The sequence below is a fragment of the Pan troglodytes genome, chromosome 10, assembly GCF_028858775.2.
Source record: "Pan troglodytes isolate AG18354 chromosome 10, NHGRI_mPanTro3-v2.0_pri, whole genome shotgun sequence".
Classification (NCBI taxonomy): Eukaryota; Metazoa; Chordata; class Mammalia; order Primates; family Hominidae; genus Pan; species Pan troglodytes.
Window position 1 is genome coordinate 8,812,130 of NC_072408.2, and position 25,821 is coordinate 8,837,950.

At 47.0% G+C, this 25,821-nt stretch overlaps 1 protein-coding gene and 1 long non-coding RNA gene across 5 annotated transcripts in view; one reads left to right on the plus strand and one right to left on the minus strand.

Moving 5' to 3' along the window:
- Nucleotides 1-1,907: 1,907 nt before the first annotated feature.
- On the minus strand, nucleotides 1,908-17,238 carry LOC129136497 (uncharacterized). 4 transcript variants are annotated; one of them, XR_010148237.1, is made up of 3 exons: nucleotides 17,119-17,238; nucleotides 9,762-9,933; nucleotides 1,908-2,320 (listed from the first exon to the last, which is right to left on the minus strand). It is a non-coding gene; the product is annotated as an uncharacterized LOC129136497 (long non-coding RNA). The 4 variants fall into 4 exon arrangements; XR_010148236.1 differs by lacking the exon at nucleotides 17,119-17,238 and adding an exon at nucleotides 15,501-15,824; XR_001707754.4 differs by lacking the exon at nucleotides 17,119-17,238 and adding an exon at nucleotides 6,463-6,555 and having other exon boundaries at nucleotides 9,762-15,824.
- Nucleotides 17,239-17,272: 34 nt separating this feature from the next.
- The window catches only part of ADIPOR2 (adiponectin receptor 2), a 121,586-nt gene continuing 113,037 nt past the window's right edge, over nucleotides 17,273-25,821 (plus strand). Inside the window, exon 1 of the mRNA XM_054662989.2 lies at nucleotides 17,273-17,291. The gene's annotated coding sequence lies outside the window, so the exon portion shown is untranslated. The remainder of the gene's footprint in view (nucleotides 17,292-25,821) is intronic.

The following is a 25,821-nucleotide window of genomic DNA, read 5'->3' on the forward strand; positions in this document are numbered from 1 at the left end:
AAGCCAAGACCTTGAATGCTATGACAGGCAGGACACATCTGTGAAATAGGAAATAATTACACTCACACTTTTTAGGTGCTATGTTTCCTTCCTCATTTTATTTTCTAACATGCAAGTAAACTTTTTAATGGACCTAACGTCTCATCTGACAGATATCACGGCCTTAGGTCGGAGCAAATGATCAGCCTGGAACCCACTCCAGACTGGTCTGCAGTTCTGCATATGACCACACAGTGCCGCTATCTTCTCAGTTCTAGCCGAATAGCTCCGGCTCGCAACTTGGTTCAAAAAAAAATTTTTTTTTTTTTTGGCTGGGCACGGTGGCTCACACCTGTAATCCCAGCACTTTGGGAGGCCGAGGCGGGGGCGGGGCGGGGGGATCACTTGAGGTCAGGAGTTCGAGACCAGCCTGGCCAAAAAGGTGAAACTCTATCTCTACTAAAAATACAAAAAAATTAGCCAGGTGTGGTAGCCTGCACCCCCGTAATCCCAGCTACTGAGTAGGCTGAGGCAGGAGAATCGCTTGAACTGGGAGGCAGAGGTTGTGGTGAGTCGAGACCATGCCACTGCACTCCAGCCTGGGCGACAGAGCAAGGCTCTGTCGCAAAAAAAAAAAAATTGTAAATTAAAAAAAAAGTTGGGTGGTGTGTCCTTGCGGATTGATGGCAGAAAACACAATCTGGACAGCAGCAAAGCTGAGTTCTAGATTTTTCATTTGGATAAATGTGGGAAGAATTAGGTCAGTCTTATTTTACTTAGTTTTAAAAGATTGAGTGAGGAGGGCAATGCAGTTAGGAAAGAAAACATGAAAGGAATGCCTTGTCCTGCTCGGCTGGACCCTCAAGACACCCACAGTACTTTTCATGCTTGAAGATTATGATGAAGGAGGTGAGTAATAATTATAGCTACCATTTATCGAGTACTACTGTGTACCAGCTGCTTTACATACATTACATGTAATCCTCTCAGGGCCTCTGCAGTATAGCCAATATTATCCACGTGTTTCAGATGGGAAAGCTAACACTCAGAGCGGTGAAGTGGCATCCTTCACCTCACACAGCTAGTAATTCATGCTGACTCCAGACCTCTTTCAGGTGGATTTCTGGGTAAGGAATCTGGTCAGCTGAAATAACAGGTGCCCATTTCCTTCTAAGTCTCAGGGAGTGTACAATAATCTTCCTCGTCTTGCCACCATGAATGTTGAATGAGAAGAGTGACTAGGGAGATTTCATTTGGTAGGGGCATATGGCAGGGGGAACTTGGGGATCCCAAATCTAAAGTAAACAGGCCAGGTGCGGTGGCTCATGCCTGCAATGCCAAGATTTTGGGGGGGGTGCTGAGGCAGGGGGATCACTTGAGACCAGGAGTTTGAACCAGCCTGAGCAACACAGTGAGACCCTGTTTCTACAAAAAAAAAAAAATTGCTGAATGCAGTGGCTTATGCCTGTAATCCCAGCCCTTTGGGAGGCTGAAGTAGATGGATTGCATGAGTCTAGGAGTTCGAGACCAGCCTGGGCAACATAGTGAGACCCTGTCTCTATTAAAAAAACACAAAAAATTAGCTGGGCATGGTGGTGCCTGCCTGTAGTCCCAGCTACTCAGGAGGCAAAAGTGGGAGGATCACCTGAGCACAAGAGTTCGAGGCTGCAGTGAGCCATGATCACGCCACTGCATTCCTTCCAGCCTGGGTAACAGGGAGACCCTGTATAAAAAAAAAAAAAAAATCCAGGCATGGTGGCACATACCTGTAGTCCCAGCTACTGGGTGGGGTGAGGTGGGAGGATTGCTTGAGCCCAGGAGTTCAAGGCTACAGTGAACCATCATCATGCCACTGCACGCCAGCCTGGGTTACAGTGAGACCCTGTCTCAAAAAAAAAAAAAAAGGAAACAGATAATGCATACAGGGCTAAACAGCATAGAAAATGCTGCAAAAGTTGAAGATAGTATATTGATGTACATATTGAAGCAAAGAGAAAACTGGGGCCTTGGACGATGGAACTAGATGAGTAAGTCACCTTTGGTAGGGAATTTAGAGCTGGTGCCTGGGGGCTTCATTTTACAAGACAGCCATGGGTGTTCTCTACCACATGCTTCCCTCGAATTTACTCAGAGGGAAGCCCTCTCTCCACTGGCTTTCCCAGGCGTTAGGAGTCAATGGTTTTGAATAAGAGTGAAGATTAAAATTCAGCAGAGCTCCAAGCATGTCTGATCTTGAGCGGACAGGACCACGGACTAAGCTTCTGAACTCCCTTTTCCAATCTGCTCTTCCGGCCTCTTGATCTCTGTGCCAGGACTCCACTCCATCACAAATGCATAATTCCTATCACAAGGAGACAACCGTAAATAGTTTTGAATTAAGTGACATGTTTTCAGCTTCTCAAAGGCCCCATCCCTAAACTCAGTGTGGCCCTGGCCCTGTGACATGCTGGCGATGCAGTCCCACCAGTCACAGCACTGAAACTGCATGTCGTGCTGGAACAGGGGACTCTACCAGAGGCTCTGCTGGGACAGAAGGTAGGAAGCAGAAGCAGGTATTGGGATTCCATAGGAGAATGCGGTGCTCGCTTCCTGGTGTACCCGCCGAGGAGGCAAGGGAAGGAGCTCCTGTCTTTCTGTGACTCAGCTCCCGCCTGGGGCTTCTGGGTTCAGAGCAGGGGAGTGGGGGGATGTGGGTCTTAGCTGAGAGAGGTGGAACGAGCAGCTCTTGGGACTCCTCATGGCCCCACAGTCTCTACCTGCTCAGAGAAAAATGAGCCCAGGTGACGGGAGGAGGTGTTCATATGTTATGGGAGAGGGAGGGCGACTGGGTGTGGAGCAGAGCTTGGGCTGCACCTGGCTACCTCGGTCTGAGGAGTCTCAAGTGCTACCTAATGTGTGGCAATGGGGACAGAGGTGGGTTTTTTCCCCTTTTTGTGGTGCTGGTAAGGAGGGAGCTCATGCATTCTAGGCACTGGTTCCATCCCTTCATCTGGCTAAATCAAATCATCTGGGGAGATTTAGAAATTCAGAGTCTGCCAGCCACCGTGACTCACACCTAGAATTCTAGCACTTTGGGAGGCTGAGGCAGGAGAATCATTTGAGTTCAGGGGTTTGAGGCCAGCCTGGGCAACATAGTAAGACCTTGTCTCCATTGAAAAAACATCAGATTCCTAGGGCCCAGGCCTTGAGATTCTGATTGAGTCAATTTGGGGTGGGGTCTGGGATTGACTCTGTGTTTTAAAAAGATGCCTTGGGTGATTCTGCTTCGCAGCTATAATAGGGGATTGTTGATATGTGATTACATTTGACTACACCAAGCCTTCCATGCAGTGGCATGGCCATTTGCAGACAGAGCTGGGTTTAGAGGAAATGTAGCCAGGGCCTCAGGCCGTTAGAGGTCTAAGGATGGGGATTCAGAGTAAAGCATCAGTATCTACCCACTCAACGTTGGACCTGGAGTGAGTGTGGCGGCACACACTTGTAGTCCCAGCTACTCTGGAGGCTGAGGTGAGAGAGAGGATTGCTTTGGGGTTGTGGTGTGATACGATCGTGCCTGTGAATAACTACTGCATTCTGCACTCCAGCCTGGACAACATAGTGAGACTCCATTTCTTTTTCTTTCTTTTTTTTTTTCTTTTTTTTTTTTTGAGACAGAGTCTCTCTCCATTGGCAGTGGTGCGATCTTGGCTCACTGCAACATCTGCCTTCTGGGTTCAAGCAATTCTCCTGCCTCAGCCTCCCGAGTAGCTGGGATTACAGACACGCGCCACCACACCCAGCTAATTTTTTTGTGTTTTTAGTAGAGATGGGGTTTCACCATATTGGCCAGGCTGGTCTCAAACTGCTGACCTCGTGATCAGCCCACCTTGGCCTCCCAAAGTGCTGGGCTTGCAGGCATGAGCCACCGCACCTGGCCCGAGACTCTATTTCTTAAAAAAGGAAAAAAAAAGAAAAGAAAAGATTGGACCTGGGAAAAGGAAGGAATGGAGGAATGGTAAACTATCCTGGATTAGCATCTTGCAAAAGACTAAAATCAGAGTCCATCCTTAAATCCTCCCACATGATAAAATGTGTGAACTTAATTTCCTGGATCTGTTTCTAACCTCCAGTGTGGTCAGTTGGACCAACATTAGGTAGTCAGATGAGGAAGGGAATGTTTTGTGAGGCAAACCCAAGCCCTAAGCTTGGTCTGCATCTGTGACCTGGTTCTGCAGCTTTGGAGAGATGCACAAGAGGCTACGTGCATCCAAACAGCCTCGCAATCAGACCGCACAAGATCACGCAGCTCACAAATCTGGACAGACCTGAAGGATCGTATCTCGAACGAAGCCACTGAATGTCGCTGGCTCCCATGCAGGCCCGAGCAGGGAACAGCCGGCAACCACACAGTTGCACACAGGCTGCTGGCTGTGCCCTAGGACCGGCCCGGAATCCAGCTGGGGCTTCTCCTTCTCTCTTGAGAAAGTCCCCAGGGGCTGTCTTTAGCAGTCCTGAACTTGGGAACCTGGGCTGCATGCTGAATGAAGAACTCACAGTGAAAACTCTGCTAATCTGTAAAGTCAATTTGACTCTTTGATGGGCAGAGAAATTTGGCTTGCTTTATTTATTTATTTATTTTGAGACAGAGTCTCACTCTGTCACCCAGGCTGGAGTGCAGTAGCTCAATCATAGCTCACTGGAGATTTGACCTCTTGGGCTCAAGAGATCCTCCCATCTCAGCCTCCTCAGTAGCTAGGACTACAGGTGCACGCCAGCATGCCCAGATAATTGTGTTCATTTTTTTGTAGAGACAGGGTCTCACTCTATTGCCCAGGCTGGTCTTGAATTCCTGGACTCAAGTATTCCTCCTGCCTCAGCCTCCCAAGTAGCTCAGACCACCAGTGTGCCCTACCATGACCAGCTATTTTTTTTTTTTAATTTTTTGTAGAGACTGGGGTCTCACTGTGTTGTCTAGGCTGGCCTCAAACTCCTGGGCTCAAGCAATCTTCCTGCCTTGGCAGCCCAAAGTCCTGGGATTACAGGCATAAACCACCATGCCAGGTGCCAGGTCAGAGATGTGGTTTTTTTCATCCCAGAGTCAAGAAACCAGAATTGCAGCCCTGGCTCTGCTGTCAAATTGTTCAAAAGCCTCTGAGGAAGAAGGATCAGGCTTCCAGGCTTTATTTGCTCATCAGTTCCCGGTGCCAGCTCAGGGTTTTTGCAAAGTTTAGCTGCCATAGGAAGTGAGAAATTGCTCTGGAAAATGTATATGTTCCCATTTTTGCATTTGTTATTGTTTCAGTTCTGCTGTGGACTGTTGTGAACTGACCCAGTAACCACAGGCTAGTTCTTTGCCTTCCAAGCCCTTTATTGCTTGTTTCCAACAAAGTAGTCAAAAACACGTTCTCCGCTAAACAAACTTTTTTTCTTTTTTGTAAGAAAAAAGACCAAAGATAGAAATACAGCATGGCTTTCTTTTTTCTTTTTCTTTTTTTTTTTTTTTTTGAGACCCAGTCTTGCTCGTTGCCCAGCTGGAGTGCAGTTGTGAGATCTCGGCTCACTGCAACCTCCACCTCCCGGGCTCAAGCGATTCTCCTGCGTCGGCCTCCCTAGTAGCTGGGACTACAGGCGTGTGCCACCACGCCTGGCTAATTTTTGTATTTTTAGTAGAGATGGCGTTTTGCCACGTTGGCCAGGCTGGTCTCAAACTCCTGACCTTAGGTGATCCGCCCGCCTTGGCCTCCCAAATTGTTGGGACTATAGGCGTGAGCCACCGCGCCCAGCCTTACAGCATGGATTTCTAAACAGAGCGGCTATTTGTTGCTGGGACAGGTAACTGAGAGGATAGATTTCATTCCCCAGAGAAGTTTAAGAAAAGAAGAGCATTTAGATGTTTTTAGAATTTAGTAGAGTCTAGAGCCAGGGAGAAAACCAGACATTCTCTGGAGATTCATTTCAGCTAGAGGGTTCTGTGTGTCCCGTCTCCCTTTCAGGGGTTAATCAGCCTCTAAAAACAGCAAGGGCACAAGATTCAGTACAGAGGACCTGGCTTCCCAACCAACTAGTTAAGTGATTCAGGCAGTTTCTTCAGCAATAAAACAGAAATAATACTCTCTCTACTTCAAATTAAATCATATGGATGTGAAAGCCTTTTGTAAAATATAAACTTTTAAAATATTGAGGCTGGGCATGGTGGCTCATGCCTGTAATCCCAGCACTTTGGGAGGCTGAGGTAGCAGGATTACTTGTGCCCAGAAGTTTGAGGTTGCGGTGAGCTAGGATCGAGCCACTGTACTCCAGACTGGGTGACAGAGCAAGACCCTGTATTAAAAAAGAAAAGGGTAATGGTATATCTTATATAGATATAGATAAGTGTATAAGATATAGCTTGCTTATATCATGGCAAGATCAATGAAAATATGCTTTTTTAAAAAGTAAAGTTTATTATGTAAGCTCTTGGGAATCATCTCAACTGAAGCCAACCACAAATGCAAGGGGTCTAACCTTGATGATCTGGATTTGTTTGGTCTTTTGTATACCCGGAAATCCACCATCCTTCTCTATGTTGGTCTTGGTGTTTCCTGAGAAGGCCAGTACCTGAAAAGTGAGCATTCCACCTTCCACTCCCCCATCACATGGGAGCCTTTTTTTTTTTTTAAATCCCCAGTCTGTTTACCACTTTGTCCTAAGAATCAAAGACTTAGGAAACTTTTTTTTTTTTTTTTTTTTGAGACAGGGTCTCACTCTGTCACCCAGGCTGGAGTGCAGTGGCGTGATCTCAGCTCACGGCAACCTCTGCCTCCCAGGCTCAAGCGATTTTCCTGCCTCAGCCTCCTGAGTAGCTGGAATTACAGGCACGCGCCACCACACCCGGCTAATTTTTGTATTTTTTTTTAGTAGAGACAAGGTTTCACCATGCTGGCCAGGCTGGTCCTTATCTCCTGACCTCAAGTGATCCACCCGCCTCGGCCTCCCAAAGTGCTGGGATTACAGGCGTGAGCCACCGCTCCCGGCCAAGGAAACTTCAAGAAGGCAAAGGCAAGGAGGCCCACCCCTGGGCCCTCAGAGGACATGGACAGGGAGCGGACTCTGAAAGGAGCTCTGGGAATGGACTCTGCCCCCTCTAGCCCCCAGGGCCTGGCCGCCTACACCCAGCTGCTTCTCCTCACTGGCCTCTGCCCCAGGCCATGGCAGCCACATCAGGGACGTGGAGCTGGGAAGCGTCCCCCCTTCTCACAGAAGGTCTGTGACAGTGGAGAAGATTCCCAGGATCTCAGGCTAGAAGTTGGAAGGCATTTTCTGAGGGCCACATGATTCCACCAGCTGGAGTTTTCTGTTCCCATTGTACAGTCCTTGATTTCTGGGACACAAGATGTTCTTTTAGGCTTTCCTGAATAACAAAGATCACACATACACTTGTTTATCTGGGGAGATGCCTTCCCGTTCTAAACAACTGACTTACAAATTCTCTTTCTGAGAACAATGCCCATTCATAAGTTGGGAACATTCTGTATGAGTGACTTCTGGCTGGGAAGGCACAGTTCTCAGGAGGGGGAGGAGTTCTCAGGAGACCCCTGTAAAGTGGGCCTGTGCGTAGACACTCAGGTCCCTGTGTTTGCTAGAAACACTTGGGCACACACAGGTGCCTGTTCCAAGCCTTCCTCCCAAGGAACACACCTGTGCATGTGAGTCACATGTCCCGCCAACGTGCCACCTAACCTTCACCCTGAGCTGGGGAGTATTGGGTAACTGTGTCCTCAGCAAAGTCACCCCACTGCTTGGGTAACACCTTCAGATAGTATCCAGGCCAAAACATGTTAAGAAAAAAAATTCACTCACAGCCAGAACACTTATTCCTGTTTATCTTTTAACAATGCAAGGGTAGGGAAATTGTTTGGAAATCAAAACGTGGAAGTTCGTTCATCCTCCCAACTCGTGGAGTTCTAAGGCAGAGACTGGCTAAGCTTTGTGGGACCTAAAAGTTATATAATCAGGGTGGGGCAGTTTAAATAATTACAAATACGAAATTATGAACAGGGCCTTAGAAGGCGAGGGAGAGGCCCTGAAACTTGAGCTTCATTCACTTAATGGAAAATCTAACTCTGATTCTAGGGGAAGAATCTAGAAGATTCCATGAAAATACAATGTTATAGAGCTTTAAATGACTTTCCCTAAAATACTTTTAATACTTCTTGCCTTAGTGGATCCTGGCTTTTCTTTGACAATGTCATTCAGTTGAAAACCCTCTGGGTAAAGGCTCTTCGCCTCCTGGCACCCCCATGGGGGCGGGAGGTGCTGCTCTCAGGGTCTTCACACCCCACTGTTGCAGCCCTTCGCTCAGCCGTCTCTCCAGCCGGACCATCCTCTCTGCATTTTGGTCCCTGTCCTCCGCCCACCCTGGGGCCCTTCTGCAAAGCACTGAGGGTCAGGGGCGCACGGACGTCTTCCTCCCAGCCCCTCATCCGCCAGCGAGCTGAGCCGCGCCTGGGCCCCTGTCACCGCGCCACCGCTCCTTCGGGACCTGAAGCCTCGGTGCTCAGCGATCCCCCTGCAGCTCACTGCGACCCCCACCCTTGCTGCGCCCTCCGCCTCGGCACGGCCCTCCCGGAGCTATGTGCCCTCCCTGACTTCATCTTCGCCCCTCCCCTGCCTGGCTCTCCCACTGCCAGTCACCCCAACCCCGCCCCAGCAGCAGCCTCGAGTTCCCTCTCCCCTCGAAGGCCTCGCGGCGGACTCGGAGCGGGGCAGGGCGGAGGCGGGAGGCGGGAGGCGGGAGGCGGGAGGCGGGGGGCGGGAGGCGGGGGGCGGGGGGCGGGGCCGCAGCTCCGCCCTCGGGAAATGGCTCCGCCTCCCTCGCCGGGAGCCGCCTTCAGGGGCCGTATGCAGCGACTCCCCACCCCGCGGGCCATGCCAGCGGACGGGCACCTCCGCGGGCGCAGAGCGAGTCACACGTGCATCCTCTCACCCTTCCCCCGCTGCACCGCCCGCTGTCCAGCCCTCTCCTCCTGTTTTCTCCCACTGCAGAGCTGGCTAAAGAACACTGCAGACTTGGGCCACTTTGCCCCTGCCCAGATTCCTGATTCCCGGCCTCGCGGCCCCACCGCTGTCTTCCTCTCCCCTCCCGGACTTCCTCTCGCCCCCAGCCCCAGCCCTCTGTGGCCGCGGCCTGCTCTGCCTGAGCTGCGCCTCCGGAGGTTCCGCCGCCCCTTCGCCTCCCCCTCCTCACTTCCCGCCTCCCCCTCCCCACTTCCCGCCTCCCCCTCCCCACTTCCCGCCTCCCCCTCCCCACTTCCCGCCTCCCCCTCCCCACTTCCCGCCTCCCCCTCCTCACTTCCCGCCTCCCTCCTGAGAGGTCCGCTGTCGGGAGAGAGGACTCGGTGTGTGCTCCGCTCGCCCTCCGCGAGATTCCCTCAGGGCACAAGCAGCGCTTCCTGAAGCTCGGTTAGCCCCTCACCCACCAGCTGCAAGGACGGGGACCCTGCCTTTCTCATCGCTCATCGCCCAGGGCCTGGCCGGGAGGAGGGCTTCTAACCGGGAGGAGCTGCCCGCTCTTCCGTGCCCCGCCCCCCAGCGCACCTGCCCGCGAACATGAGGCAGCCGGGGGGTCCGCTGGGGCAGAGTGCGGAGTGAAGGGGTGCACTGGGCACTCAGCGCGGCCCTTGGGAGGCAGGGCCGCCCCAGCCTGCCCTCCTGTCTAGGAAGGCCGTCCAGAAGCAGGAGCCCCGGGGAAAACAACTGGCTGGACGGGGCGGCCTTCAGTGTCTCTCCCAGCCTGAGTCGCTTCCCACCACCTGGGCACGAACCTGCTCTGCGATCTCCGGCAAGTTCCTGCGCCTCCTGTCGGTAAAATGCAGATCGTGGCGTCTTCCCTGTCCCCTGTGAGGATCGTGAGCCTATGCGTGTGAGGCCACCAAATCCCAATTCGTATGAACGTGCTGGAAGCAAGGGGGTCAGAGCACTTAGCGGCTCTCTCCTCTGGTGGGGAGAAAACAATGATTTTCTTAAGGACACAGTTTGATGGTGGAGGCTCGAGAGCGGCTACAGTTGGGGCCACTGGAGAGACAGAGATGGCCTCTGGAAGAGGGTGCTGAGTTATGTAGTGGCCGATTCACTGCAGGCTGCCTGCTAGATTGTAGGCTTGCTGAAGGCAGCACCAGTTATCTGTCGCACTGTTCGCTACAGAATTGTCCGCACCAAGCACAGCATGGACTCTGTTAGCAGTGCAGCAAACATTTGATGAAGGAAGGAAGGAGGGAATTAAAGGAGGAGGAAAGGAAAGGAGAAAGATAAAAAAGGAAGAAAGGAGGAAGGGAAGGAAGGAAGAAAGGAAGGACGGAGGGAAGGAGGGAAAGGAGGGAAGGAGGGAAAGGAGGGAAGGGATGAAGAAAGGGAGAGAGAAGGAAAGAAAGGAAGGAGGGAAGGAAGGAAGGAGGAAAACAGGAGGGAAGGAAGGGGGAAAGGAAGGGAGGAAGGAAGGAAGGAGGCTGCTTAGGGGTAAAATGTCTGTAGGGAGGATGCAGCCAGGCCACGAGCTAATAGAAGGTGCAGAATGTCAAGCTGCTGAGATGGACCATGGAAGGCAAGAAGAATGAGGGAATGCCCACCCAGTCCTCAATGACAAATAATGATCTTGTTTTATTTTGCTTTTTCCTCGATCTTAATTTTTAATCCCCAATGGCTGAATGATGGTGTTCTGTGCAGACATTTGTGTTCGGGTAGAGAGAAGGGGAAAGAATGCTGGGACTGGCCCACTATGGCCCTGCCCTTACAAACTAGAGGAGAGTAATTAAATGAAAACGATGGCAAGGATGTACATGTAAAACATTTAAAGGCTGGGCACAGTGGCTCATGCCTGTAATCCCAGCACTTCCGGAGGCCAAGGCAGGTGGGTCACGAGGTCAGCAGTTCGAGACCAGCCTGGTCAACATGGTGAAACCCCATCTCTACTAAAAATACAAAAATTATCCAGGCGTGGTGGTGGGTGCCTGTAATCCCAGCTACTTGGGAGGCTGAGGCAGGCGAATCGCTTGACCCGGGAGGCGGAGTTTGCAGTGAGTCGAGACCATGCCATTGCACTCCAGCCTGGGTGACAGAGGGAGACTCTGTCTCAAAAAACAAACAAACAGCAACAACAAAAAACATTTAAAGACACACAAGGCCGGGCGCAGTGGCTCTTGCCTGTAATCCTAGCACTTTGGGAGGCTGAGGCAGGAGGATCGCTTGAGCCCAGGAATTTGAGACCAGCCTGGGCAACATGGTGTAAACCTGTCTCTAAAAAACATAGAAAAATTAGCTGGGCGTGGTGGTGCGCACCTGTGGTCTCAGCTACTCGGGAGGCTGAGGTGGGAGGATCACTTGAGCCCGGGAGGTCAAGCCTGCAGTGAGCTATGATCTCACCACCGTACTCCAGTCTGGGTAACGGAGCAAGACCCTGTTTCAAAAATAAATGAAGGAAATAATAAAAATTAAGAACACACAAAAGTAGATTCAAAATATTACACACACTTTTACACCTGTATCTCTCTCTCCATCTTTATGTATTGGAAAGCTTGAGTCCACACTGATAATCTCCAAGTCCAGGCCGACAGCATGAGTGCATTCTTGTTTTCTCCCTTTCCCTTCTCTGCCAGTAAGAAACCCGGCTCCACAGGGAGTGAAAAGAATGAAAAAGCAGCAGTAGGTCACTAAGGTCCCAGCTTCCCTGTGCCAGCCCTGCCATGGTGCCTCCAGGGATGCAGACCTGCCTGGGGCAGAGGTCTTTAAGGAGACCAAATTGGAACCAGAAGTTTCTTCAGACTGAAAGAACTCCAGGAAGTGTCAGTGGTTAGGGCAGATTTAGGATACCCTATAAATATACAGTAGGGCAAAGTTAAGTCAAGGGCCCCTGGAGCCTTCGGGGTTATGTCGAACCTCCAGGGTTCACCTGGATTAACTCTGTGGTGGCTTCCAGCTGTTGATCTCACCCTAGACCCAGGAATCTGAGGTATGATTTGAGTTAGAAATGGGAAGTAGGGGAGAAATGAAGAAAATGAGAAGAAAACAGTAAATCTATCACCACTTAAAAACATTAGTATTGATAAAATTGACTTCATAAAAATTAAAAATTTCCATGTGGCAAAAATAGCTGAGTCAAAATATAAGCAATTAACTGGGAAAATATTTGCAACACATATGACAGTTAATTTTCTTCACATGCAAAGTACACTTAAGAGTGAATAAGATAATCAGCCCCAAAGAAAAATGGGCAAAATACCTTAAAAAACCACAGAAGAAGAAATATATCTGGCTTTCTTTTTTTTTTTTCGAGACAGAGTTTTTGCTCTTGTTGCCCAGGCTGGAGTGCAATGGCATGATCTCAGCTCACCGCAACCTCCGCCTCCCAGGTTCAAGCGATTCTCCTGCCTCAGCCTCCCAAGTAGCTTGGATTACAGACATGTGCCACGACGCCTGGCTAATCTTGTATTTTTAGTAGAGACGGGGTTTCTCCATGTTGGTCAGGCTGGTCTTGAACTCCGACCTCAGATGATCCACCCACCTCGGCCTCCCAAAGTGCTGGGATTACAGGCTTGAGCCACCACCCCCGGCCTGCCTGGCTTTCAAACACATGAGAAGGTGCTCACCCTCACTTATAATAAAAGAAATAATCTATTATATTTCTAATACATTACCAATACATGGTTTCCAATACATAAATTCAAAGTATGAGAGGTATTTTTTATGTATTAGATGAATAAAAATTAAAAATTTTGATAAATTTGTATGTGAAAGAAGATGTGAAGAAATAGGTGTTCCATGCATTATTGGTGGAAGTAAAAATTGGTGCCCTTTGAAACTATCAAACGCACATATCTTTTGATCCAGTGAGCCCGCCTCTACAAAATTATCCTACAGACACACTCACGCATGTGCACAAAGATATCGGCACAAGAAATTTCCTGCGGCATTATTTGAGGAGCAAAGTCTAAAAGAACCTGAATGCCTGCCAGTAGGGGGAAGGGATATTAAAAATGATTATTGTGCAAAATGATGCTATATATTGTTCACAGATGTATATATGTATGTATATGACATATAAAAAATTACAGAAAGGGTGTAAATAATTTCCAATAGTGCTCCCCTCTAAGGATGGGAGGAAGGACGCAGGACTGGCCACAAAGGCCACAGAATATTTCAGACTTCATCTTTAGCATTTTACTTATTTTTATGTAAAAAAAGAAAAAAAAACAGCTATACTAAATGTTTTTTATCAACTCTGGTTGGTGGAGACTTCATTTATTACACTCTTATTTTTATGTATTTTTTCCAAAAAGCATGATACAGGGGGGTGGGTATAAGATGATATCTTTTGTGTAAAAAGAGGCCCCCTGAGCTTGTTTATGTGTAAATGTCCCTAGAAAGACAGTCAAGGTCACAGTGGCTGGTGTGGCAAAAGGCAACAAGGAAGTGGGTGGGGAGACTGGTTTTTCATTGCACGTTCTTACTGCTTATATATTTTGCCATTTGAATGTTCTGCTTACAAAGAATGATTATAAAAACAAGCAAACAGATGGCATGCCTCCTGTGCCTGAGAGGACGGGAAGGGGAAAGAAAAGGCTTCTTTCCCTTCTCTGAAGCCTTTGCCTGAGGCCAGTGGGTAAATACTGATGCTGAGAGGAGGGAGGAGAGAAAGACAGAGAGAGACAGAGACAGAGATGGAGACACACACACACACACAGACAGAGACACACAGAGATGGAAACAGGGAGAGAGAGAGACAGAGACAGACAGACAGAGACAGAGAGAGGCAGAGAGAGACAGACAGACAGAGTCCCCTGAGAGGCTGGTCTGCTTTGGAAATATTCATGGTTTGCCCAGAGGAGCAAGCAATGTGGGCCAAGCTAAGAGCCTTGAGAGCTATTAACACACCAAGTAGGTAGTGACCCAGGCAGGAAAAAACACTAAGAAATGTCCAGTGTGGGCCAGGCGTGGTGGCTCATGCCTGTACTCCCAGCACTTTGGGAGGTTGAGGAGGGAGGATCGCTCGAGGCCAGGAGCTCACGACCAGGCTGGGCAACAAAGTGAGACCCCCATCTCTCCCAAGAAGTAAAAAAAAATTAGCCAGATATGGTGGTGCATGCCTGTAGTCCCAGCTGCTTGGGAGGGTGAGGCAGGAAGATCACTTGAGCCTGGGAGGTTGAGGCCGCAGTGAGCCATGATTGCGCCACTGCACTCCAGCCTGGGCAACAGAGGGAGATTCCATCTCAAAAAGAAAAAAATATATATCCAGTGTGGCCAAGATATTTTAGGGCGAGGAGAAGGATCAGGAAGCCTCCTGGCCAGACTTTCAGCCTGCAATCCTATCCTCAATATCTGAGACTACCAAGTCCTCAACAAGAAACAAAAACTGAGGGTCCAAACGATGAAAAACAAACCGTAAAGAACTAACTACCCACGTGAATAAACTTTGAAGGCGTTGCGCTAAGGGAAATGAGCTAGTCACAAAGGACGACTACTCTACGATTCCACTTATATGAGGTACTATGAATAGTCAAATTCAGAAACAGTAGAACGGTGGCCACCCGTGGCTGGCAGGGCAGGATGGGGAGTTAGTGTTTAATGGGGACAGAGTTTCAGTTGGGAAAGAAAGAAAATTTCTGTAGATGCATGGTGGCGATGGTGGCACAAAAATGTGAGTGCACTTAATGTCGCAGAACCTTTCACTTGAGCATTTTTAAATTGTGATTTATTTTAGAGACAGGTTCTTGCTCTATCACACAGGCTGGAGGGCAGCGGTGTGATCAGAGCTCACTATAGCATTGAACTCCTAGGCTCAAGTGATCTTCCTGCCTCGGCCTCCCAAGGAGCTGGAACTACTTGCCCAGTGTGCCACCATGCCCAGATAATTTAAAAAAAAAACTTTTTATTTTTATTTATCTTTTTTTTAGAGATGAAGTTGCTATGTTGACCAAGCTGGTTTCAAACTCCTGGCCTCCAATGATCCTCCCATCTCAGCCTCCCAAAGCTTGGGATTACAGGTGTCAGCCACTGTGCCCAGGCCTACTTAAAAATCGTTAAAATAGTATATGTTATTTTATACATATTTTACCACAATTTTAAAAATAAAAGAGTTACCCACCCAGTTGACTGACAATCCTGGTATGCCTAAAACCTTTCACTAGACATTTAACCAGTCTTTCTACCTCCTCCTGATCTTCAACTAAACCCTCCTCTGTCTTTTTCCTGTAAATTTTCTGCCAACACTGTGAAATACAACTTTGATACACACTTACATATGTTTTAAAAACACCTAATAACAACAACAGAACTAAACTAAAAACAACAGACAACTCCTATGTGCTGGAGGCAGTGAATCTCAGGTTTCCTTCACACAAAGCGGAAATGGCCAGTAAACCCACTTTGTTTCCGCGCTGGCCAAGGGAGAAAAGCCGCACTGCAGACACCCACCCGACCCTTCGACCTCCAGACAGACACAGTGCTTTCTAACAAAACAAAAACGAACGAAAAACAACCCAACGACTTAAAACCACAAAGGAAACCTTTACCCAATCCAAGCGACCCCTTGCTTCCGTTTGGGCAGATGGCATTTCACCACTTTTTGACCTTTTAACCAGTACCCTTGCTGAATTTCTTTCCAAAGCCAGAGTCATAATATGTGACAGCGAGCATTTCTCAAGTGCTGGGCTTCAGGGAGGGCCCTGGTCTTTGGACGGTGAACAGAACTGGGGCAGAGGGAGTCCTATCTCGAGGAGATGACGCTGCTGCCCTACAGTAGCCAGCGCTGCTTTTGTAACTCTAGCGATGGCCCAATCTCTGCTTGCCCCCAGTCTGATCAGCCCTCTTTATTTTAGTCTCGCCTTTGAAATAAGTCTGGGTGACAGCCAAGATGTCCAGTAGCCAAGTCATGCTATGCCACTTCTACCAATGAGATGGTCCCTCCAGCCTCAGCCAGCAGAGACTGTCCTCTGGACCTAGAGCCCCACGAGTGGTGCCACGAGATCAGCACCTGGGGCCCCATGACCTGGAAGTGTAATTAGTTTCAGACTCAGATAGAGAAATGGAAAGTCCTGATATTGATTGGAAAGCCTAGTTATAATATTCCTAATCTGGCTTGATCCTTGTCTAAAAAGACCTTTTATTTTAGTCGTAGCTTATTTGGCTGGCAAACAGGAGCTCTGGTTTAGGGAGGAGGAATGGGAATGGGGAGAAGTAGGCTATTATAATAATTGAGTACAGTTTGAATCCTTTACACATTATGGTTTTTTTGGTTTTTTTTGTTTTTGAGATAGTCTTGCTCTGTCACCCAGGCAGGAGTGTAATGGTGTGATCTTGGCTCACTGCAACCTCCACCTCCTGGGCTCAAGCAATTCTCCTGCCTCAGCCTCCTGATCAGCTGGGACTACAGGCACCTGCCACCATGCCAGGCTAATTTTTTTGTATTTTTAGTAGAGACAGGGTTTCACTATATTGGCCAGGCTGGTCTCAAACTCCTGACCTCATGATCCACCCGTGTCAGCCTCCCAAAGCGCTGGGATTACAGGCGTGAGCCACCGCAGTTGGCCCCACATTATGTTTTTAATCACCCTCAAATAGATGCTAATAAGTTGTCAGAAACATCATGAGCTGTTGCTGGGATACAGCCCTTTCACAGCCCAAAGAGCCCCTTGACACATCTTGTTTTTTTCTGGTGAAAAAATAAGAGGACTCATTTTAGTTAGACTCATTCACAAAAACCAGGCGGGCTCATTCACAAAAACCAGGCGGGCTCATTCTAGAGTCATATGGCCTCCAAAAGCTCAGACCAGAAGCGTACTGTGCTCCTGTCACACTCTAATCTGACTCTCTTTCTGGAAGAATTTGGAGAGGTGAGTGCCAATATCGTATTATTTTCTCAGGCTGAGAATTTGAGGGTGGAGGCCGGCAGGATCCTGAGGGAAAGAGAATAAACCAGGAGGAAAGGGGAGCTCGAGCTCGGCCCTTTGGTTTTCCTTGGAGGCCTTGCTTGGGGGCCAAAGTTTCTTGGCCTGCGTCCTCCCCTCCTTCTCCCTGGGCACTCATTAGCAGAGTGCCGGCCTCGCTTCCACTGCAGGCAACTCCACACTGCCCCTCGGGCATCCTCTCCCCCTCACTCACTCACAGCTCATTCGAAAAGGCTTTACTCACCAACTTTAAGTTTATTGCTTCAACTAAATTACACCTTTTTTTCATATGAAATCGCAGATGTGTTCCCAGATGGTGCCTGGCCTGGTGTTCTGAGTCATGGGTCTACGGAGGCCGCCGCACCTTGACACCTGGTGAAAGGTCGCCACAGTGCCCTCGTTTGTGATTAGCCCTTTGTAAGTGCAGTGCTCATTTTACCCTGTGGTTCTGAACAAGCAGGAATGACTGAATCCTGAAGTTGAAGTAGCATAGCTTTTCCCTGAGATTCAGATGTGTTTACTTTTACCCCTTAAAAAAAAACAACTTTATCAATACAGCTTCACAGACATCACTGCTCCCACCCTTGCTTTTTCTAGCTTTTAAGGCTGGACGTATACCAAGCAAGCTCCCCATCACCACCAGGCCCTTGCCCAGGTCCACAACAGGGATCAGAAACTTCAGCCTAAGCCCCACTGCTGTGGCTCAGGTGCCATCAACAAGTCTTGACCAAAGCAGGAACTTTTCTAAGCTCCTAGAATGTAGTTGTCATACCTTGACTAGCTGTCATCAACTCCCTCCCCACGGAATAGTAGCTCTGCATACCTGCTGAGATCCTGCCATAAATGGTCAGGCCACCAGCAATTACACTGTTGCCACACCCTGACTTTTTTTTTTTTTTTGAGATGGAGTCTTGCTCAAGGAACTTAGTACTTCATACACCACCACCCTATCTAACATGCTATTTTGCAGTGATACTTCATATCTTTACATATCCATCATCAATGTAATATACAGTTATACAGCGAATGCATGTTTAGATTTATTTAAAGCTTTATTAGTTTCTTTGCTCACCATTGCTTTCCAGTTTTTGGAGGGATCATTCTTTTTTTTCCTTTTGTGTGCATGTGTATGTGTATGAGAAACAGATCATACATGAAAAATATATGAAAAACTATGCACATATCGCAGTATTGGTGGATGAATACTATGATGTCTGAGATACATTTCAGAATAATCTGGGAGGGCAGAAAGTGAGTGACGGTGGAGATAAAATAAAATTGGTTGTGTACTAATAATTATTTAATAATTATTAAAGTTGTGGCTGGGTGCAGTGGTTCACACCTGTAATCCCAGTACTCTGGGAGGCTGAGGCAGGTGGACTGTTTGAGCCCAGGAGCTGGAGACCAGCCTGGGCAACATGGCAAAACCCTGTCTCTACTAAAACTACAAAAATTAGCTGAACGTGGTGGTGTGGGCCTGTAATCCCAGCTACTCGGGAGGCTGAGGTGGGAGGATTGCTTCAGCCCTGGGGGCGGAGGTTGCAGCGGGCCAAGTCTGTGCACTGCACTCCAGCCTGGGCGACAGAGCAAGACCCAGTCTAAAAAGAAAAAAAAAGAAAAACTGAATTTGTGTACTGATACTTATTTAATAATTATTAAAGCTGTGGGCCGGGTGCGGTGGCTCATGCCTGTAATCCCAGCACTTTGGGAGGCCGAGACGGACGGATCACGAGGTCAGGAGATCGAGACCATCTTGGCTAACACGGTGAAACGCCATTTCTACTAAAAATACAAAAAATTAGCCGGGCGTGTTGGCGGGCGCCTGTAGTCCCAGCTACTCGGGAGGCTGAGGCAGGAGAATGGCGTGAACCTGGAAGGTGGAGCTTGCAGTGAGCTGAGATCGCGCCACTGCACTCCAGCCTGGGTGACACAGCGAGACTCCGTCTCAAAAAAAAAAAAAAAAAAGCTGTGTACTAATAACTATTAAAGCTGGAGTATAGATACAGGGAGCTAGCTCTATTTTTGTATGTGTTTGAAATTTTTGTATGTGTTTGTATGTGTTTGAAATTTTGTATGTGTTTGAAATTTTACATGTTAAAGGATATAGAAAAAAGTAAAAGGTCCTGGGGCTCAATGTTCACTCTGCAGCTGACGAGTTGTGTCACTTTTTTTTTTTTTTTTTTGAGATGGAGTCTTGCTCTGTCACCAGACTAGAGTGCAGTGGTGGGATCTTGGCTCACTGCAACCTCTGCCTCCTGGGTTCAAGCGATTCTCCTGCCTCAGCCTCCGGAGTAGCTGGGATTACAGGTGCACACCACCACGCCCAGCTGATTTTTGTATTTTTAGTAGAGAAAGGGTTTCACCATGTTGGCCAGGATAGTCTCCATCTCTTGACCTCAACTGATCTGCCCGCCTTGGCCTCCCAAAGTGCTGGGATTACAGGTGTGAGCAACCGCACCAGGCCCGAGCTGTGTCACTTTTTATAAGTCACTTCCTTCCTCTGCACCTTGGTTTCTTTCTCTCTAAAATAATGCAGTTGGACTAGACAATCATTTAAGATCCCTTCCTGCTTTGACAGGGTGAGATATCATTCATCTTTTGTGTTGTTTCTGTTATTTTGTTTTTTACTAAGATAAAATTTACATCCCATATAATTTGCCATTTTTTCTTCTTTTTTTTTTTGAGATGGAGTCTCACTGTCACCCAGGCTGGAGTGCAGTGGCGCAGTCTCAGCTCACAGCAACCTCTACCTCCCAGGTTCAAGCGATTCTCCTGCCTCAGCCTCCTGAGTAGCTGGGATTACAGGCACCTGCCCCAACGCCTGGCTAATTTTTGTATTTTTAGTAGAGACGGGGTTTCACCATGTTGGCCAAGCTGGTCTTGAACTCCTGACCTCAAGTGATTTGCCTGCCTCGGCCTCCCAAAGTGCTAGGATTACAGGCGTGAGCCACTGTGCCCAGCTGTGAAGTGGTATCTCATTGTGATTTTGACTTTCATTTCCCTAATGACTAATGATATTGGACATTTTTCATGCCCTCTTATAGATCTTCTTTGAAGAAAAGTCTATTCAAATCTTTTGCCCATTTTTAGATTGAGTTATTTATTTATTTATTTATTTATTTATTTATTTATTTTGAGACAGAGTCTCAGTCTGTTCTCCAGGCTGGAGTGCAGTGGTACGATCTCAGCTTACTGCAACCTCTGCCTCCCAGGTTCAAGTGATTCTCCTGCCTCAGCCTCCCAAGTAGCTGAGACTGCAGGTGCCTGCCAGTATGCCTGGCTAATTTTTATATTTTTGTAGAGATGGGGTTTCACCATGTTGGCCAGGCTGGTCTTGAACTCCTGACCTGTGACCCGCCCTCCTCAGCCTCCCAAAGTAATGGGATTACAGGCGTCAGCCACCACGCCCAGCCGAGTTATTTATCTTTTTATTGTTGAGGTATAGGAGCTCTTTATATATTCTAGATATAAAACCCTTATTAAATACATGATTTGTAAATATTTTCTCCCATTTTGGGTTGTTTTTTCACTTTCTTGATACATAACAGCCTTTACTTTTGGTGAAACCTAATTTATCTAATTATCCTTGGTTGCTTGCATTTTAGGTAGTATACCTAAGAAATGATTGCCTATTCCAATATCACAAATATTTACCCCTATATTTTCTTCTAAGAATTTTTATAGTTTTTGCTCTTACATTTAGGTCTTTGATCATTTGAGTTTATTTTTGTATATAGTGTGAAGGTGTGAATTTAGGGGGGTCTAAATTCACTATTTTGCATATGTATATCTGTTGTCCAAGCACCATTTGTTGAAAAGACTGACCTTTCCCCACTGAACGGTCTTGCCACTCTTGTCAGAGATTGACCATGGATGTATCAGCTTACATCTGGACTCTCCATTCTATTGCATTGAAATACATGTTTATTTTTATGTCAGTACCACACTGTCTTCATTAGTGTAGCTTTAAAGTAAGTTTTGAAATTGGGAAGTGTGAGCCCTCTAACTTTTATCTTCTTTTTCAAGATTGTTTTGGTTATTCTGGGTCCTTGCTTTTCCATGTGAGTTTTAGGATCACTTTGTCTATTTCTGCAAAAAAAAAAAAAAAGTAGTTGGAATTCATGAATCTTTAATTCACACCAAACTCCTCACTACAATGTCCTCTATGAGAACTAGCACATTGTCTAACTTGGTCATTGTTGTATCTCCAACACCTAGCACAGGCCTGACCTAGAGTAAGCTCTTAATATTTAATGCATGAATGGCAAGAAAAAAAAGCACAGTTTAGAGAACAGCAATAAAATGTACCCAAAGGAACATTACCATACCTCAGAAGCCACCTGCATGCCACTCCATGATGAACTTCTCCATCATTTCTTTTTTTTTGAGACAGAGTCTCACTCTGTCACCCAGGCTGGAGTGCAGGGGCGTGATCTCGGCTCACTGCAACCTCTGCTTCCCAGGTTCAAGCAATTCTCCCACCTCAGCCTCCTGAGTAGCTGGGACTACAGGCTCACACCAGCACACCCGGCTAATTTTTGTATTTTTAGTAGAATCGGGGTTTCGCCATTTGGCCAGGCTGGTCTTGAACTCCTTACCTCAGGTGATCCACCTGCCTCGGTCTCCCAAAGTGCTGGGATTACAGGCGTGAGCCACCGCGCCTGGATCCCTCCATCATTTCTTTGCTTTTAAAAAAATAACGAACTGTGGCCAAGCGGAGGCAGGTGGATCACCTGAGGTCAAGAGTTCGCGACCAACCTGACCAACATGCTAAAACCCCGCCTATACTAAAAATACAAAATTAGCCAGGCGTGGTGACACATGCCTGTAATCCCAGCTACTCGGGAGGCTGAGGCAGGAGAATCGTTTGAACCCGGGGGGGCGGAGGCTGCAGTGAGCTGAGATCACATCACCACACTCCAGCCTGAGTGACAAAGCAAGACTCCGTGTCAAAAAATAAATAAATAGGCCGGCATGGTGGCTCAGGCCTGTAATCCCAGCACTTTAGGAGGCCGAGGCAGACGGATCATGAGGTCAGGAGATTGAGACCATCCTGGCTAACATGTGAAACCCTGTCTCTACTAAAAATACAAAAAATTAGCTGGGCATGGTGGCGGGCACCTGTAGTCCCAGCTACTTGGGAGGCTGAGGCAGGGGAATCACTTGAACCCAGAAGGTGGAGGTTGTAGTGAGCTGACATCGCACCACCACACTCCACCAGCCTGGGCGACACAGCGAGACTCTGTCTCAAAAAAAAAAAAGAAAAATAAAATAAATAAATAAATAAATAGCACCTTATTTATTTATTTGGGTTATTTCCAGGCTTTTGCTATAATAAATCATGATGTTGTTACATGTTTCCTTATGTCCCTCATACAGGAGGTTCTATGCCTAGCAGTGGAATTCTGGGGTCTTAGGATATGCACGTATTCAACTATACTTGGTAATCCAAACCTTGCTCCAAAGTGGGTATACAAATTTACATTTCCATCCAAAGTAGGTGAGAATTCTTACCATTGTTCTTTCCTTCTGGGTTCAGTTTTCTTCTTCTGCAAGTATACACTTTAGCTCTTTTTTTTGTTTTTTTTTTTCAGAGAGGAACCGAATGTTAAACTCTCCTGGTCTTTGTTTTATTGAAAATGTCTTTATTTTATTGAAAACATCTTTATTTTGTTTGCACTCTTGAGTGAGAACTTCTATGAATATAGAATTCTAGATTGATAATGTTTTTGTTTTTTTCTCAATACTTTGAAAATACTATTTCATTATCTTTGGGCCTTTATTGTTGGATTTAATTGTAGTTCTTTTGTCTTCTGTCTCTGGTAGCTTCTAAGATTTTTGTCTGTGGTGCCTGCAATTTCACCATGATACGTCTAGGTGTAAATTTCTTCTTGTTTATTGGTTTGGCACTTGTCATGATTTCTGAGTCTGAGGATTCATATCTTTCATCAATTCTCGGAATTTTTTTTTAATTCTGGGAAATTATCAGTGATGATCTCTTGAATATTTATGATCCTCCCTTCTCTCCTTTTCTCCTTCTGGATTACCTATGAGTGTTACAGTAGACATATTATCCTCCTTGCTTCCAAATCTCTCTCTTTTTTTTTTTCCCTAGACAGAGTCTTGCTCTGTCACCCAGGCTGGAGTGCAGTGGCGTGATCTTGGCTCACTGCAACCTCTGCCTCCCAGGTTCAAGCAATTCTCCTGCCTCAGCCTCCCGAGTAGCTGGGATTACAGGTGTGTACCACCACGCCTGGCTGATTTTTGTATTTTTAGTAGAGATGGGGTTTCACCATATTGGCCAGGCTGGTCTCAAACTCCTGACCTAAAATATCCACCCGGCTCGGCCTCCCAAAGTGTTGGGATTACAGGGGTGAGCCACCGCGCCTGGCCGCCAAATCTCTATTTTCTCTTTCTCATTTTATGCTGTCTTCTGGGTAAATTCATCCAGCTGATTTAGCTGTGTCGAATCTGCCGTTTAACTTATTCACTAAGTTTTATTTATAATTTCTGGAAGTTTGATTGTTTTGCATTTCTACCTGTTCTTATTTCATTCACTCTTGTTTATTCTTGCATTTCTTCTTTTACACATTTTAAATGTGTAAAAATACACATACACATTAAAAATACTAACTTTATCGTATATCCTCTATCATATTGTTCTAAAAGTAAACCTTAAGCTCACATAAGGCACAGGCTCATGGTTATTAATTCCTCAGGGAAGGTTTTTTTTTTTCCCCTTGTCTCCTACCTTCTAGAGCAAATGAAGCTTGAATTCACAGGTACTGTAGTGGTCTTGGTTCCCTTTGTGTTTCAGGCACCTGGTTATTTAACTTTCTTTCTTGAGTGTTCAGCTTTGTATTTATTTTAGTTTTTAGAGACAGAATCTCATTCTGTCACCCAGGCTGGAGTGTAGTGGCATATCCATAGCTCACTGCAACCTCAAACTACTGGGTTCAAGAGATCCTCCCACCTCAGTCTCCCAAGGAGCTAGGCCTACAGGTACATGCCACCATGCTTGTTTTGTAGAGATGGGGGTCTTGCTATGTTGTCTAGGTTGGTCTCGAACTCCTGGCTTCAAGTGATCCTCCTGCCTTGGGCTCCCAAAGTGTGCTGGGATTACAGGCAGGAGCTACTGCACCCAACCTGGCTTTTTTTTTTCCCCCTGAGATGGAGTCTCACTCTATCGCCCAGGCTGGAGTGCAGTGGTGCGATCTCGGCTCACTGCAACCCCCCGCTCCCGGGTTCAAGCGTTTCTCTTGCCTCAGCCTCCCAAGTAGCTGGGATTACAGGTGCCCGCCACCACACCTGGCTAATTTTTGTATTTTTAGTAGAGATGGGGTTTCACCATGTTGGCCAGGCTAGTCTTAAACTCCTGACCTCGTGATCTGCCCGCCTTGGCCTCCCAAAGTGCTGGGATTACAGGTGTGAGCCACCCCGCCCGGCCCTGGCTTTGTATTTAAAAGAAGGCTTATTGAGTTTACTCAGCAGTTGTAGGTGTTTGTAGCAGGATAATTTTCAGATTATCTGGTCTGCCCATTTGTTAAACTTGAAATCTATTAATTAACTCTATGTTTTCATTAAGCCATTTTTTATTATGGTAAAATACACATACCATAAAAATTATTAATTAACATTTAATAGGATGGGTAAAGTTGCAGACAGAGAGCCCATTTCAGTCGTGCCACTGCACTCCAGCATGGGCAACAGAGCGAGACTCTCTCTCTCTCAAAAAAGAAGAGCCCATTTTAGTTGCTGTGTGAGGAAGGACTTCGTAATAGGCTAGTAGGAAGCAAAGGATTTCCAAGGAATGAGAGAGAGGCAGAAAGTGAAGAATATATTCTGGGAATGGTAAATAGTTGGTTTGGCAGGACCTTGGTACATGGTACATGTAATAATAATGTGAGTGAATTTCTGAAATAGTAAGTTAGGGCCAGATTGTGGAGAGCCTTGGATTTCAGCTTAAAGGAATTCGGACTTTGAGAGCTTTTGAAAGTTTTTGAACTTAACTCGTTTTGAAAGTTGGTCTTGGCAGCAGTAGATGGAGTGGATTGGAGGGTGTTGAGATTGACGACAGGGAGACCAATTAGGAACATATTGCAGTAGTCCAGGGAGGCATGAAGGCACATAATAGGGATAAGGTCTGACAAAGGCTCAGAGCTGTTGAAATGACCAAAGCATAATTGTAGTTATTAACCAAATTGGGGACAAGAGGAGATGCCAATACAGACATATGACAGCATTCTCTAGAGTAAGTCACTTCCCAGCGGAATAGCATTATGAACTCTTAGAGACTTGCTGGTGTCTTCTAATGAAGTCACATGCTGTTTATAAAATGTCGGCAAATTGGCCTATTGAGCCAGCCAGAGCCCTCCTTTGATCTGAACCCAGACTTGAAAAAGCATGCGTCAGTGCAATTTGAAAAACAGTATTAAAATAGAGAAAGTAGAGTAAAACAGATAGATCTGTAGCTCTACAGAGTATAAACAACCGTTTTTAGCATCAGCCCAAAGAGTTTTAAGTGGTCTCCCGTTATTTGCTTCTACCGTTAATAAGATCTTCTAAAATCATTGCTCTGGACTTTCAATCTTCAAATTTCTTAGCAGGACAATTTAATCACCTATTTCTATTGGGTTATATATCTTTTTTTTTTTTTTTGAGACAGAGTCTTGCTCTGTTGCCCAGGCTGCAGTGCAGTGGCGCCATCTCGGCTCACCGCAACCTCCGCCTCCCGGGTTGAAACAATTGTCCTGCCTCAGCCTCCTGAGTAGCTGGGATTACAGGCATGCACCACCACGCCCAGCTACTTTTTGTATTTTTAGTAGAGACCGGGTTTCACCATGGTGCTCAGGCTGGTCTCAAACTCCTTACCTTGTGATCTGCCTGCCTTGGCCTCCCAAAGTGCTGGGATTACAGGCATGAGCCACCGCACCCAGCCTGGGTTTTA